Consider the following 3,143-nt stretch of genomic DNA (forward strand, 5'->3'; position numbering starts at 1 on the left):
GACTACTTGTTGAGTGTATGTTGGACTTATGGATATTTGTATATGATTATGGTATTTGTTAATGTTTTCTTAGTAATCATGGTCATTTGATTTTTGTGTTAATTTCTTTTTTAATAAACTCATCCTTGTAATTTTTGTACCGTGTGGTTGGCACCTGTGATGATTGCGAACCTTCATTCGTGGGAGCAGACAGACAACAGTAGTGTATATGAAGTGAGATTTTTTATGGAGCCGCCAAGCCAATGTGATGATGTTGGGATTATTTTGGGAGAGAGTTGTGTTTTGTTAATCAACTCCTCTATAGCTAATGCTATAATTTTTTTTTTTGAATTGAGGATGTAAATCATAGATTTAATTATATGTATGAACTAATTTACTTTTTGTTATGCGAATGGCGTATACTGAGTTAATATATATATATATATATATATATATATATATATATATATATATATATATATTCATTGAAGTAATTGTGCGTTGTTTGGTGAATATATATTGTGAAAAAATTTCTCTCATTTTTCATAAGAAAATTAACGGAGTTTTCATTTAAAAATTGAAATTTACGTGATTTAGAGTGATGATATCATAGCGAAGAGGCGGGTCGTTATAGAAGGAGAAGATAGATTACACAACAATGGAAATTGTATTGCAAATAGAAATAAAAAAAATACACCAAAATTGAGTTCAGAAGCTCTCTAACTCACTTATTGAACCTTGCTAACTAATTCCTCTTATAGGAGCATACAGAATAACATAAAAATGGTTACAACTGGATAAAGCAGTTACAACAGAGGACATTGTTAATGAACCATCTAAACAAACTAACTAAACAAATTGGATGGTACATAGGTAGACTAGACTAGATACTTAACTGGATAAAAGACAAATTCCAGCATAGAAGGCTAGACTAGATGATACAGACAATGTCGTCAAGTCACCTCTTTCAATGTTGTCCACTCCTTCCTCCAACAATTTCCACCTTGGTTCAATAACAATTTTGAATTAGAAGTAATAGTTTTATTTATAGCAATCTACATTAAGTAAATCCAAATAGTGCATGAACTTTCCTGGAAGAACACACTTTGTGAGCATATCGGTTGAATTCTCCATCATATCAACTTTCTAGATTGTAATCCACTTCTTTGTACAAATGAAGTGGTATCTTATGTCAATATGTTTAGTCCTTTCATAATGGACTTGATCCTTGGATAAACAAATTGCACTCAGACTGTCCCAGAGAAAATGATAGCTTTATCTTGTGGAAACCCAAGATTGCTAAGAAGACTTTTTAGCCAGATACCTTCCTTTGCTACTTCTGCCAGAGCCATGTATTCAGCCTTTGTAGTAGACAAGGAAACTGTGGGATGAAGTGCAGCCTTCCACTTGACAAGAGAATTGCCAATTGTGAATGCATACCTTATTGTAGATCGTCTTGCATCCAAATCTGCAACATAGTCAAAATCAAATATCCGGCAAGGGCACAACATGTGTCACCTTGATAAACCAGTCCAATATCAGTTGTACCCTTAAGGTACCTGAATGTATGTTTCATAACTTGCTAGTGTTCCTTCCCAAGTTTACCCATATACCTACTCATCATATTGACTGCTTATGCTAGGTCTGGTCTTGGTGCCTCCTATCATTCCTCTACAGACCTCCAAACTTAGGCTCGGCTTGCTTCCCTTTAACGCTAGTCTCACAGATGCGGCATTTGCTCACCAAAGTAAGAAGATCAGTGATCTAGAACATGCTCATTATAGTGCGAATGACAACTCTCAAACCATTCTCGAACTGAGAACATATGTCTTCACCATTCTCTTCATTCTTGTAGTATGGCCAATACTTCATTAGCTCATGGAACCTTGAAGCATATTCTCCTACAGTCATGCTCCCTTACTTCAGCTCCAAGAGTTCTCTGGCTTTTTTCTTGCGCAAGTCCCTTGGGAAGTAGTTACCCAAGAAACTCTCCTTGAATGCAGCCCACACTATAACTCCTTCCTTACTTGGCAAGGTTTGACTAGAAAACTTCCACCAATCCTCAGCTTCTCCGCTCAGCATGTAGGTGGCATAAGTCACCTTGGGCTCCTCATATCATCCCAACACTATGAAGATCTTTTCAATTTCTAAAAGTCAACATTGAGCTCCTTTCTGGTCAAAGTCGCTCTTGAACTTGGGTGGATTGTGCTTGGTGAAAGCAGACAACCCACGATACTCAACCAGTTCAACATCACAATCTTGCTCTAGAGTCTTTAGTACTTGCGTCATACGAACCAAAAGCTAAGTGGCCACGTTGTTGGGTTTCCCGGCCTTGATTCCCTTAAATCACTTTGTTAGTTTTCCCAAAGAATCATGTTGTACACACATAACTATTAGACTTTTGGCAAGCGTACCAATGTCATCGCAGGCTACATATTTATAAAAAGAGATCATCTCTATAGGTACTTGAGTTACTTAATTCCTACGGATAAAGGTTATCAATTTAATAGTTATGTACAAATTTAATTGAAATATCATGTGTTTGTCTAACTAACAAAAGATAACTAAAGTAAAGAAATAACGAAAATAATGGAATTTTAGTGCATCGGAAATACATAAAATTACGGAAACAATAATAATGAATTTAATTAATTCAAGAAAAACTTGGATTTCATCATTCATACCCTCAGTATCCTAATAAGATTAACATATAAGATTCATTTTCTAACATTACTGATGCACGCATTAAGTGACCCCAAATCAATCCCTCGCACTCAAGAATCCTAAGAATATTTATCGAATATTGATCCCTCGCATATGAAGTAAATATCCCAGCATTACAATCATAATCTCATGCTATTTGCAATCAAAATGTTATGCTCTACTCCTAGCAACGTAACGTAGAGAGTAATTTCATTCAGTTCAACTTCTAAGAGTACTTCCCAGCCAAACTTAAAATCCAATTTCATGAAACTAGTGATCAAATAGCATCCAGCATTACAAACAGAATGAAATCACCAACAATTAGTAGAAAAGATTCATACAAATATATAATATCAAAAGAGATAAATAAGGGTACGAAGATTACATCCAATCCTTTGGAGAAACTAACCGATCATTGCATAAAGCACAAGATTACAAGAGAAATTATGAAGGATGTGATC

This window comes from Glycine max, chromosome 14 (assembly GCF_000004515.6).
Source record: "Glycine max cultivar Williams 82 chromosome 14, Glycine_max_v4.0, whole genome shotgun sequence".
Taxonomy (NCBI): Eukaryota; Viridiplantae; Streptophyta; class Magnoliopsida; order Fabales; family Fabaceae; genus Glycine; species Glycine max.